At 44.2% G+C, this 13,198-nt stretch overlaps 1 protein-coding gene across 3 annotated transcripts in view; it reads right to left on the bottom strand.

Moving 5' to 3' along the window:
* LOC138261913 (ATP-binding cassette sub-family B member 5-like) overlaps positions 1–13,198 on the bottom strand; it is a 987,125-nt gene that overhangs the window by 270,289 nt on the left and 703,638 nt on the right. The window lies entirely within an intron of this gene.

Below are 13,198 nucleotides of genomic sequence, written 5' to 3'. Positions count from 1 at the left end.
TATTGCTCCTGCTACCTCCTGTCAGCTATTGTCTGACTTTCTGGGCAACCCTTAACCATTCTCCCCAAAGCCACCCTGCTCTCTCATACACACCAATCCTTTCTGTCATTAACCATCACCACACATTTGCCATTTTTACAACAGTGCAAACTCTACTCATATTATTCCAGGGTCCTCACCTTGCAGGCGGGGACAAATAAGTGACTTTCAGGGTGAATGTGGTCAACATAAGCTAACCTCACATAGGCGTGATAGGGAAGTGATGTCGGCTGAGAGGTTTTATTCAAAACCCTATATAAGATGAGTTTTAACAAATAGAACTCATTGAACATGGGAGCTAAGGGAGCAGTTTTACACCAAAGGGAAAATAAGTTAGGTGTGGTGGAGCATGACAGTATATAAAAAAATTAGAAATCTGCATTACAGTGTTCTTTCTGGTTCTCTGAAAGGACTGAAAAGAAAGTCTTGCTGAAAGCTGCATATTAGATCCCACTGTACTAAATGCTCTGGGTTGAGCTGAACTTATCTATTACCTATACCTGTTCAAAAGAGTCTCTTAAGCATGAACCCAATACAAACCAAACATTGATATGGTGAGCATTCGATTTATAGCATGAAGTTTGCCAATACCATCAAAATGTATTCAGGAACAAATACATAATTATCATTGCAGTGACTCCGGCTTCAAACTAAAGCCACATATAAAATCATACTATTATATCATCACAGACATAATGATTTGTTGAGAGTTTACTATTTTGTGACTCTCTTGCTGTAATGTCTCAACTCAATTCACAGTTTGTGATATTTTGGGAAATAAAGCTCACAATAGATAATGGCAGCCCCTGATGTCCTTCCTCCTGATTTAGGCAGGTCTAATATATCAATTCACATGCAGCTATGTTTTCCTCAGGTAAAGGATAACCCTTGTATACACTACAGCAATTTCCTAAATCCAGGGCAACTACTAAGTGCATCAAAAAGAGACTACCAGTTGTCCTTCTGTTGCTTAATAAACTAATACACCCCTAAGAAGTTCATGTATGCCATTCCATCACTGAGATCATATTCTGAGACTGACAAGTTAAGTCCTATGAGGTGTTCCAACCACAAGCACCAAAATTAAGGCTGTCTGCATCCACATGTGATAGAAGTGTGTGGAACACGGACTATGCTTCATCTTTCTTTCTCCAACAAATGATTGCTTTACCCAGTATTGAAAACGCTTATGGCCAACTCTTTATCTTAACCTACTCCTAGTCACTTCCACTGACTGTTGTCCCCTCCCGCCTATGATTCACTATTTTAAATCTAGGTAAGAGAACCTCCACTGATATCAATAGCAAGTTACTTAACTTGAATAATTTACTTACTACACATTCTACACAACTCCCCAAACTTATTACTGATTGGAAAATGGATCTAGAAGCAGTCCAATAGCAATCACAAACTCTTAGCTGCAGCCTTTCTTGGCCCCAGATATCACACTTGACTACATCTTGGTAATACAATACTTTATTCAAACCATCTTAATTAGAAGCTGTTGCAAATTTATTTCATGATTACAGGTTACCTGGGTTCCAGGAAATGCCTTTGACACGACGAAAATTATTACTTTCTCCATTCAACCCTCCTCCAATATATCATTATTCTAGTGTTTTCTCCTGTATCACCCTCAGAGCATTTCATCCTGTTTTGGAGAACAACTTGTTAATTGTCTTGCCCCATCTGCTGTCCACTATCATTTTGCTGAGAGACTTTCATATATGGACTGAACTGAAAAACAGCCTTGTGGTCTCTGCTCTACTCAATACTTTACCTATAATCCAGCTTCTGTAGATCCCCAAAAAGATCCACTCATATTGCAGGTCACTTGCACAATCTTCGTTTTCTCCTGTCCATCTCAGCTGCTGCAGCTGGATGGAAAATGCCCCCTCCCATGGTCAAACCACTCTTCACTGTGTCACACTAACTATAGTAGTATCACTTATCATCCATTGTCTAAGCAATCCTGAGATAGTTTTGTGTCTAAAGTTAGCTTAGGTACCCCACCGGTATAAGACCCTCCTTCAGGCACAGCGTGGAACAGTGCATGTCTTCTTCAAGCTATTATTTCTAGTGTGCTACATTTTAAAGGCACACTCATCTTCTCCTGGCTTTACCTATGACTACAAGTCCTGAAATCAGACGTCAAGAAGTTAGAGCACCTCTGCACAGGAATAATGATCTTTGGATCAAAGTTAAGTATAAGTGAGAGCTCAAGATCTGCAAGAAACCATTCTTCTCTGCCAGTTGCCAGGAAATAAGTACAGCACACCGCCTAAGTTATATGACTTCTTTCCCACCAAATTAAAGGAAATAGGGAACTCTTCTCCTGCTAGTGCTAATACCCATGCCATAGTCGACCACCCATCTCCATTTACATGACTAAGTGGAATTAAAGTCTAACCTATGTTCAGCTTTGTCCTCCCTTATGTTTTAAGAAAGTGGCTCAGATCATGGCTCCAACCAACAACTATTACCGTAATCTTTGTTTTAACATGTTATCCATCCACTCTTTTTCAAGAATGTCATCATACTTTCTGTGCTTAAAATGTTTATGCCTATGCTTTTGAGAGAAAAATGTCAGCCCTATTATTATTATTCCATTAGCCTACAAGATCTGTGAAATGTCTCTGAACACATACTCACCCAAATTCCATGTGAATTCAGATCCTCTAAACCCTTCCTAATCGGGTGTTTAGCTTTTTGAATCTGCAAGCAGCTTTTTACCTGCAAGTGTCACGACTCACGTGCTGCCTGCGCCTGGAATTTGCAGATCTGGTGGCGTGAATCTTCAATGTTCGGCTTTGGCCCAAAAAGGGGCGACTCTTTCTGGTAGCCACGGTGCTGTAGGCAATGGAGACACCAAGAACAGACCGTGCCCTTCAGAAAGTAGCGCCAGAGGGAAAAACCCCTTCCAAGGGGAAAAACCTCCAAACAGGAAAAGTCCTGGAGAAAAACAAGAACAACAAACAGGAATCCAAAAGGAGCAAAAATCAGAAAATACAGAATGCTGAGTCCAAAACCAAAAGGCAAGGAAATCAGGAGCGAAGACACCAACTGAGCAGAAAGTGTTGCAGCGCAAGGAAAGAGAAAAAACACAGCCCTTATATACCAACAAACAGGAAGTGACCCACAGGAAGTAAAAGGACACCATCTTGGATAGGGAAACAATATATAGAACAGAATAGTAGAGGAACCATAGAGAATAGGGAACAAGGAATGCTGGGAAAGCACAGGAATCTGGGAAGGAGGAAAAGACATAAAGAAAGGCACACAACAGACTGCAAACAGAAGAAAGGACAAAGAAACGAAGAAAAACAGGTAAGAGGGTTCAGAGACCCCTGGGACAGTGAAAGGCAGAAGGAAGAACGAGGCCCCAAGCAAATCTGGGGCCTCGAAACGCGCAGGAGAGGCTGGGGGCGCGCCGCGTCTTAATAACGCGGTGCGCGGCCCGAGCCGAACGCCCGGTCGAAGTCGAGCTCTCGGCTCGCGCCGCACCGCGCGGCGCGACAGTAGGTCCCCCTCCCGAAGGCCCAGGTTTAAGAGGGAATAAACAGTGAAAGCGTTGAGTCAGGAGAGGAGCGTGAACGGAAGAGGCATCTTCCCATGAACATTCACTGAGAGGATAACCCTTCCAATGAATCAGATACTGAAGTCGTTTATGAAAAAGACGAGAGTCACAGATTTCCTGCACTTCATATTCAGGAGCATCATTCACAAGGACAGGAGGTGGACAAGGAAACTGACGTGAGTAAGGATCAGGCACATAAGGTTTAAGCTGAGAAACATGAAAAACCGGATGGATCTTCCATGTATGGGGTAAGTGAAGACGGACAGTGACAGGATTGACCAACTGGAGAATACGGAAAGGCCCATAGTAACGAGGTGTGAACTTGTTTTGAGAGAGACGTGAGGGCAAGAATTTGGAGGAGAGCCAGACTTTATCTTGCAGATGATAATTTGGATTGGTTGTACGTCTCTTGTCTGCAGCCTTCTTCATATACCTCTTGGTATGTAACAAATTAGATCGAATTAGTTTATGGAGTTGGAGAAGGCGTTTGGAGAAATAGTTAATAGCAGGTAGAGGAGAGTTGGATTGTGGAGAAGTAGGGAAAGAGGTAGGATGAAAACCATAGGAACAGAAAAAGGGAGTGACCTTGGAGGCACTATGGACTGAGTTATTGTAGGAAAATTCAGCTAAAGAGAGGTAAGTGCTCCAGTTACTTTGGGTAGAATTGCAAAAGCATCGAAGATATTGCTCTATTCCTTGGTTCAGACGCTCAGTCTGTCCGTTGGTCTGAGGATGGAACCCTGAAGACAGGGCTCTATTCATATTCAGTGTTTTACAAAAATGCTTCCAAAATCGGGAGATGTACTGAGGTCCTCTATCAGAGATTATGGTATGTGGAAGTCCATGGAGACGGAAGACATGATCTATGAATATTTGACCTAGTTCTTGGGAAGTAGGCAGCTCTTTTAGGCCAGTGAAATGAGCCATCTTTGTGAAAGAATCCACTGTGACCATGATAACCCGGTTTCCTGCTGATGGTGGGAGCGAACACATAAAATCAGTAGAGATAGTATGCCATGGGGCCGATGGAACAGGCAAAGGTTGTAGTAATCCTGCCGGTCTGGTGTGAGGTATTTTGACTTGGGCACATATGGGACAGGCCTGAACGTATCTTTCCACATCCAGTTTCCAGGTAGGCCACCAAAAAAATCGTGAAAGTAATTCTTGTGTGGCTTTGATGCCTCTGTGACCAGCTACAGGGGAATCATGGCACATTTGTAATGCTTTCTTTTGCACCTTGTTTGTAGGGAGGAATATCAGGTCTTGGTAATAAAAATATCCTTGTTTCTTGTACAATAATGGTCTTAGTTCTTCTATGTCATGGTCCGATTGGTTGGCGTATTCTTGTTGTACTTCTTCCAAGAAAGACTGAGCCACTCCAATGATCTTACTGGGTTCTAGAAGATACTGGGACGAGGAAGGAGAACACTCTGGATATCGGCGAGACAGAGCATCAGCCAGAATGTTTTGGGATCCTGGAATATATGTAATATAAAAATCGTACTGACTGAAGAAAAAGGCCCAGCGGGCCTGACGACTATTCTGGCATACAAAATTTCTTAAACATTGTAAATTACGGTGGTCTGTCCTCACCTCAAATGGTTCCTTGGAACCCATCAGAAACTGCCTCCACTCAAGGCAGGCTGTTTTCAGAGCCAATAATTCCCTTTCAAGTACGGAATAATGTTGTTCAGCTGTGGAAAGGATATGAGACAAATAGAAAACAGGATGTTCAAGGCCATCATCCTCTTGTCGTTGGAGTAAGACAGCTCCGATGGCTCTCTCAGAAGCATCAGTTACTACTATAAATTGCTTGGTGGTATCTGGATGTCTTAAGATGGGGGCTTGGGTGAAGGCTCTCTTTAAGCTTTGAAAGGCTGCTTCAGCAGCCTCAGTCCAGACAAATCCCTTCTTTAAATTGTCCTTCTTTAAGGTGTGAGTTATTTGGCTAGTCTGACTGGCAAAGTCTAGAATGAATTGTCGATAGAAGTTTGCTAAACCTAGGAAACATTGTGTTTCTTTTATGGTAGAAGGAGAAGGCCACTCTAGGATAGCTTGTACCTTTTCTTGGTCCATAGCTATGCCGGTGGGACTTAAATGATAGCCCAGATATTTGACTTCCGTTATGTCGAACTCACATTTCTCTGGTTTGCAAAATAGTTGATGATCACGAAGTCTTTGAAGAACTTGTTTCACATGGGAAGTATGGAGTTCAGGATTTCTAGAATAAATAAGAATGTCATCTAGGTAGATCACGACTGTCTGATTAAGTAGGTCTGAAAACACTGAGTCCATAAATCTCTGGAAGATTGCCGGGGCGTTAGTAAGACCAAACGGCATAACCCTATATTCAAAATGGCCAAATGGGGTCCTGAATGCTGTCTTCCATTCGTCGCCTTCTCTTATGCGTAAAAGGTGGTAGGCTCCTCGTAAATCCAATTTAGTAAAACGTTGGGCCCCTCTGATTGCTTCCAGTATGTCCCTGATGAGAGGCAAAGGATAACGATCTTTAATGGTGATTTTATTCAGACCTCGAAAATCCAGGCACGGACGAAGATCCTTAGTCTTCTTGGGCACAAAAAAGAGAGGGGCCCCAGCCGGAGACGACGATGGAACAATAAGACCACTCTGTATATTTTCGTCCAGATACTCCTTTAGAACTTCCCTTTCGGGTTCCGTGAGGGAGTACATCCTCCCAAAAAGAACAATTGTGCCGGGTTCTAATGGAATTGCACAATCATATTCTCGATGTGGAGGTAGCACAGGTTTTGACGGTTTTTGGAAAATATCCTGAAACTCCAAATAGTGGTCTGGGACCCCTTGGACCGTATTAATGGACATACCAGTGGCACCTTCAGTAGCTAAGGATCTTTTCGCAGACCAATACTTGTCGGAAGTAAAACAGTTCTCGTGACAAAATTGCGAAGACAAAGAGACTGTCCGGGTAACCCAATTTATATATGGGTTATGTCTAATGAGCCACGGAATTCCAAGAATGATGGTATGGTTAGGGGACGTAATAAGATCGAAGGAGATGTGTTCTTGATGGTTTCCCACCTGTAGACTTAACATCAGGGTAGTGGTGTCTACAGGACCAGAGGATATCAAAGATCCATCCACAGTGTGTACCTGTTCGGGTACTTCTTTTGCTTGAGTAGGAACTAGGTTAGCAGCAGCCCATGTCTTGTCCATGTATATACCACTAGCACCACAGTCTAGTAATGCCATAGTCTTTTCTTGACGACCGTCAGGAAGTTGTAACAGGACAGGAAAGATGAACAAGGCAGTTGTATTGTCATTAAAGGAGCTGATGGAAGGTATAGCTGTAGATCCCGTCCCCTCCCTTCTTACAGAGGACGGGAGGTGGCGTTTCCCGAAGGTCTGGACGGATGTACTGGACAGGTACGGAGTATGTGACCAGCAGAACCACAATACAGGCACAACCCTCTCTTGCGTCTGTCTTCTCGTTCACTAGCAGAGAGCGGACCTCGGGTAGTATCCACCTGCATGGGTTCCCCTTCGATGTCTCTAGCAGGAGTGCGAGGTTCCTCGGAACGCTGTAGGTATGCACGGGAGCTACTTGGTTGGGTAAACCCTCTACTCCTTTTCTTTTCCGATCTCCGTTCCTGAAGACGATATTCGATGGACAGTGCTTGATCCATCAGGCCACGAAGATCTTCCGCTCTGGTAGAATGCACTAGTTCATCCTTTATTTCTTCTTTGAGTCCTCTACGAAATAATGTTACCAGAGTACGTTCCACCCAAGTGGTCTCTGCCGCCAGCTGACGAAAACGGGTTATATATTGCAGGACGTCTTGGGAGCCTTGTTGGATGTCGCACAAGGCTTCTTCAGCGGAGGCTTCCAATCCAGGACGGCTAAACATTTGTTTGAAGCGACTCACAAAGGCGGAATAGTCTGACAATACAGGGTCGTCGGAGGACACCATCGGGGTTGCCCAGGCCAAGGCTGGGCCGGATAAGGCACTGATAAGATAACCCACCTTGGTCCTGTCGTGGGAGAATTGAGTAGGTCGGAAGGCGAAATACACCGTTAAAGCATCCAAGAACTCGCGAAGCTTGGTTGGTTCACCAGAGAAACAAGGGGTAGAAGCGGAGATTGTCGGAACATCACTGGTGCGGAGGGCCAAAGCCTGTCGTAACGCAGCATTTTCATTACGTAGTTGTTGCAACTCCTGGGCTTGTTGCTGAATCGTGGTTAACAGAGATTGCTCCGGATCTGCAGCAGCCGCCACTGTATTATCCATGGTGTTTGAGGACGTCGGAATGGTTAGGCGCTGCAATCTGTCACGACTCACGTGCTGCCTGCGCCTGGAATTTGCAGATCTGGTGGCGTGAATCTTCAATGTTCGGCTTTGGCCCAAAAAGGGGCGACTCTTTCTGGTAGCCACGGTGCTGTAGGCAATGGAGACACCAAGAACAGACCGTGCCCTTCAGAAAGTAGCGCCAGAGGGAAAAACCCCTTCCAAGGGGAAAAACCTCCAAACAGGAAAAGTCCTGGAGAAAAACAAGAACAACAAACAGGAATCCAAAAGGAGCAAAAATCAGAAAATACAGAATGCTGAGTCCAAAACCAAAAGGCAAGGAAATCAGGAGCGAAGACACCAACTGAGCAGAAAGTGTTGCAGCGCAAGGAAAGAGAAAAAACACAGCCCTTATATACCAACAAACAGGAAGTGACCCACAGGAAGTAAAAGGACACCATCTTGGATAGGGAAACAATATATAGAACAGAATAGTAGAGGAACCATAGAGAATAGGGAACAAGGAATGCTGGGAAAGCACAGGAATCTGGGAAGGAGGAAAAGACATAAAGAAAGGCACACAACAGACTGCAAACAGAAGAAAGGACAAAGAAACGAAGAAAAACAGGTAAGAGGGTTCAGAGACCCCTGGGACAGTGAAAGGCAGAAGGAAGAACGAGGCCCCAAGCAAATCTGGGGCCTCGAAACGCGCAGGAGAGGCTGGGGGCGCGCCGCGTCTTAATAACGCGGTGCGCGGCCCGAGCCGAACGCCCGGTCGAAGTCGAGCTCTCGGCTCGCGCCGCACCGCGCGGCGCGACAGCAAGTTGCCCCAAGGTTCAAGAGTGGTTCAAACCATCTTGACAGAAAGAGTCTAAAAATTCCTTTCCCCTCTGCTTCTTACAAAGTTAAAATGTGTCTTCTGGGGACAATTTCTGTGCTAATCTTTGCTCACTCTTTAATACTTATTTGGCTTCTTTAACCAAGATTATAAGGACACACAGCTTCTCCTTAGATTACTGTGTCAATGGCATACAACTTCTTTTATGAGTGGGTCTTTCGTGCTACCTCATGACACATGGATGCTCCCAGAGGTCTCTCCACAACCTGGACGATGGTGGCCACACTTTGTATCTTATGGGGCTGCTGCAATATGGCCGTTCCCACCTGAAGTTCCGGAGGCGGCTCAGAAATTCCCTCCTTAAAAGTATGGCCCACTCAACTTCCTGTCACAATGAAGTGGGAGCGATACTTGAGCCCACACTGACTCGTACTGTGTGGTCCCCATCAGCACAGCTCATTCTTTCACATTCAGAAAGCATTGACACACCCAGCATTTTAAAAATTATGTTGCACTGTGAAGCGATGAGCTTCCAGCTCTTCAAAATGTTCCCCTCAACAAATGCTCAGAAGTCTCCATTTGTTAAGCATACAACTCCATATTTGGCATCTTTGAAGCAAACACTATGAAAATAACAATGCTAAAACTTTGGGAGGTACTTACAAATTTCATACTATATGACTATTTTGCAAGGAATGAACTATTCACTTGAGGCTTCTGTCCTAAAGGAAATACTGTTTTATTTTGCCTCATGCCCATTTGTATGCTTTTACGGCCATCATATCCATCTTGCCTTGGCTATTTTCATATTTTGTGTGATCTGTTTTGAATTGCTCCATTTTTTCAGTTACTATTCTCCTCTCATGAGGATATTCACCAGAGTGTACACAAATAAGGCAGTTCTTATTTCAGAACGTAAGTGTGCACCTCTTGTGGTGAACTAATGTAAGCGTTTATTTACAATTACAAAGCAAGTGTCATAGTTTGGCTGTTGTTGACAGCTTTACACAATGACCTCACATCTACTATCACTCTAGTTATTACTTTTGCATACTTTCCAAGGTAATTTATGGGAAGAATGAGAAGACTGAAATTAACATGTACACCTCTGGTATTTTGCAAAAGTTAATAGAACTCTCTCAGTCCACAAAAACATTAGCAAATATAGATATTAAATGTTAGACTGTGTTTGAAATGGCTCTACCTAAATACTCTACTTCAGTAAATGCAAATTTTAGGTCTTGTGAAAATATTAACAAAAAACCTGAGACATATCTTTCATCTCCAATTAAACCTTCTAGGCCTGCTTCTATGGAGCTAGTATTGGACAAAATAGGAGTACTTAAACCTTTTATTGAGTAAACTAACAAAAAATTACAAACCTTGCATAAGAAATGGTTGTTTATGGACAAGAGAATGTCTTAAGTAGGCAACAGGTCAGCGATCTTCAGAATTCAGCAACAAAAACTGACTTGCCTAAAAAAGAAGTCTTTGCTCTTTGAAACAAGCAGAAGACATTGAAAACAGAAATCAGCACAATAATACGAGAAATTATGGCGAGTCAGAAGGTCTAGAAGTAATCCCATTTCCTTCTTTCAATCTTTTTCTCCTAAGGTTCCTGTTCTAATTGATAATACTAAGATACAAGGAACACATAGGATTGGGGTTAGATCTGATATCCTTGGCATGCACCCTGCCCAGCTTTTTGCCTTTCATCCTTCTGTTTTTGTTAACTTCCTTTTTGTTGGCCTTAGGACTCTGAGCACTTTACAACTTCTAACCCCTGCTAAGGTGCTTGTGCTTTCGCCTTAAAACATGGTGAAATTGGCTCACATCCAATTGGCACATTTAATTTACATGTAAGTACCTGGTAAATTGCTACAAAATGTACCCAGGGCCTGTAAAGTAAATGGTACTAGTGGTCCTGCAGCACTTATTGTGTCACCTACCTAAGTAACTCTGAGGCCGGCCATTGCAGCCTGTGAGGCAGTTTAAACTGCCATTCGACCTGGCAAGGTATACCTCTTGCCAGACCCAAATCTCCCTTGTTAATACATATGTTACCCCTAGGGTTGGCCCTACACAGCCCAGAGAGCAGGGTGCAGTATATTTAAAAAGTTGGACATGTACATTTAAGTTCTACACATAATGGTAGTGAAAAAATCCTAAATTCATTTTTGACTACTGTAAGGCCTACCTCTCCACTAGGATAACACTGGGTTACTTTATTACATTTAATAAGTGATATCTTTCAATTGGGAGCAGATGGGACTCTTATGTCAGTAATTGTAATTCAAAATAATCTTGAATGGTGAAGCTGAATTATAAAATACAGTTTTGAAAATGCCACTTTTAGAAAGTTGGCATTTCCCTGCACTATCTATGTAGTGCCTGCAGCCTGTTCCTGGGTTACATGAATGAGTGTAGTTGGCAGTTGAACTTTGTTTATTCCTCCCAGACATCTACACAATAGAGGCATTAAGTGTGCCTGGATGGGCCATCAACTGTCAGGACGGCGGGGGGGGGCGAGCTGGGCACAACCCCACTAGCAACTGAATAATCTCTGCCTTTACACAAAGAACTTGCCACCAGTGCATTGTTCATTCAGCCAGAGGAAGCAGGAAACTTCAAGGACTTCCAAGGGAGTTCACTATAAACTTCAGCTTCAAAGTGGGCACCAGGTATAAATAATGGACCCGCAGACCTAACTCTTCAATACACTCCTGGACCTGTAGATACTACAGAAGCAGGACTACTGTGGTGCTTTGCTGCCAGAAGGACTGCTACCCTGCCTCCCTGTTACTTTGCTGCCCTGCTTGCTGTGAAGGAAGACTGTTCCTGCCCCCTTCATACCAGGCTGAAGTGACTACAAGGGTCAGCTGACTGACCTCCTGTTTTGAACAACGTAGACAAAAGTTCCAGAGGCCACCCAGCAAGTGACCAGCTGCTTGGACCTACAAATGGACCTGCCTGAGTTCTGCTGGTCTCTGCTGGATGAGTTCCTGATCACCAAGATGTGCCCCTCAGGTCCAGGACCCTTGGTGTGGCATCTTTTGAGCCCCCTTTCACAGACAGGAGACATCCTGATGTTTTGGGCTCTTTGTGACTGCAAATGGGCCTGTTTGTTCCAAGCTCTGGCTGCCCACCAATGTGAAGCTCCAGTGAACCCGACTCTCCATGCCAGTGATATCTGCACTTCGTATTACATCATCGACAGCCCACGCAGACCATCAACGCGAAGCTCAAGCAACAACTGTTTGCAGCACCTGACAGGATCTTCACACTACAGACATGAATGTCCACGATGCCCGACCTACTTTTCACGCTACATTGACGAGCATCTGCAATGCTCTCCCTGCTCCTCGCACCTCCTTCCACCATGAACAGAATTCTTCGCCCTGGACTTTTGAAGGTAACTCTTTCAGTGTGATTAACTTGGTCCCTGTATCCGGCCCATGCTCCACCTTAGTCAGCCTGAACTAGTGACTCCCCCGATCTCGCATGACCAGATATCAACGAGGGACACTTTGGCCCTCATTATGACTTCAAAGACAGCCGAAGCCGCGGGTTCCAACATACCACCAGTGCTGGCAGTATGTATGGCGCCCTTTTATGACATTTCCACTGGGCCAGCGGACAGAAACAGCGTTCCAGGGGCCCCCCAAGTCTCCTACACCGCCAGCCTTTCCATGGCCAGGCTGGCAGATGGGGACTCGTAATCCCCAGGGCAGCACTGCTTGCAGCGCTGCCCTGGTGGATTACAACCGCCGGGGCCCGCCAAGCTGCAGGCTGGTGGCAGCCTGGGGTATCGGAGGTATTACCGTCGCGGGTCTGCCACGGTCATAATGTGGCGGTAAGTACCACCAGCCTGTTGGTGGTACTGCCGTCACATTATCCCCACCCCCGGGGTGCTTTCAAGTGATTTAATTACCTGAACTCTTTAAAACTGCATCTCTCCAGTTCTACTGATTGGAATTTTGCCATTTTAGTATCAAATCTTTTAATAAATTTTATTCAATGTTTCTACGTTGGTGTGAGATTTTTCTTGTGTTGTGTTTTTACTTTATTACTGTTTGAAATGCTGCATAAATACTTTAAACCTTGCTTCTAAGTTAAGCCTGTCTGCTTTTGTGCCAAGCTCCCAGAGGGCTAACCACAATTTATTTGAGGTTTGCTTGTGTTTCCCACTGACAGAGATTGTGGTTGCTGCTGGAGTAGGGGTTTACTCCACTCAACCAGTAACCCAGTTTTCTACACTTGGGCATATACCTACTTTTGTTTTGTCATCCTTTAAAGTCAGTAGTGTTTTTATAATTTTCTACTCGGAAGTGCAGGTTTACTAAAAGTCATTATTTCAGCCAAAGCTAAAATCAAAACTTGAGGTCAATTAATCAATCAGAAATTTGTAGAGTACTACTCGCCTGTATGGGTCTCAAGGAGCTGTGAGGGGGGTTTGTCCTCTGTGCTTCAGTCAAAGAGCCA

This window comes from Pleurodeles waltl, chromosome 10, assembly GCF_031143425.1.
Source record: "Pleurodeles waltl isolate 20211129_DDA chromosome 10, aPleWal1.hap1.20221129, whole genome shotgun sequence".
Classification (NCBI taxonomy): Eukaryota; Metazoa; Chordata; class Amphibia; order Caudata; family Salamandridae; genus Pleurodeles; species Pleurodeles waltl.
The sequence above is the reverse complement of the archived record's forward strand: the minus strand, read 5'-3'. Positions and strand labels throughout refer to the sequence as shown.